Here is a 598-nt window from a genome sequence, read left to right on the forward strand (position 1 = left end):
GAATCTCAGCCTGGCATGCAGGGCCAGCACGTGATGTGGGCGAGCAGCAGCTCTGCAAGAGCGAGGCACTTAGGAGAACAGCAAGCACCACGGCAGTAAAAGGCAATCAGAATATTGATTCTTTTTACATACAGATAAGCCTGGAGCTGTAACAAACCCAGGTTTCCCTAAAACTGCTGGAACATTGCTAGGCTGTTTATCTGGCTGGGAGACACAAAGGGATTTCAGATTAAAAAGGAGTTTCAAAGCATCGGGGCTTACCTCTGTATTGAAAACATGTGGATCTGTAGCAGGGTATGGATCATGCAGCCACACAGATTCTGTAAATACACATTGTCTGGCCGTGTGGGACAGATTTGTCCTCAGTAGAAGCGTGGGAAGCAGCAGAGCTGCACTGGAGATGAATGTGCCCAATTACGAGTGATAAAATCAGCTGTTGTTTGGGGCACAGAGCATGGTGCTGAGGGTTCAGCAGAGCAGGAATAAACACCATATAACAAACCTCAAACCCTCGCCTGCACAAGGAAAATTCAGCTCTCTAATTGCTTTTTTTCCCCTTTTTCTTTTTTTTTTTTTTTTTTCTTTTTGTCCCAGACAG

Source organism: Sylvia atricapilla, chromosome 21, assembly GCF_009819655.1.
Source record: "Sylvia atricapilla isolate bSylAtr1 chromosome 21, bSylAtr1.pri, whole genome shotgun sequence".
In the NCBI taxonomy this organism is placed as follows: Eukaryota; Metazoa; Chordata; class Aves; order Passeriformes; family Sylviidae; genus Sylvia; species Sylvia atricapilla.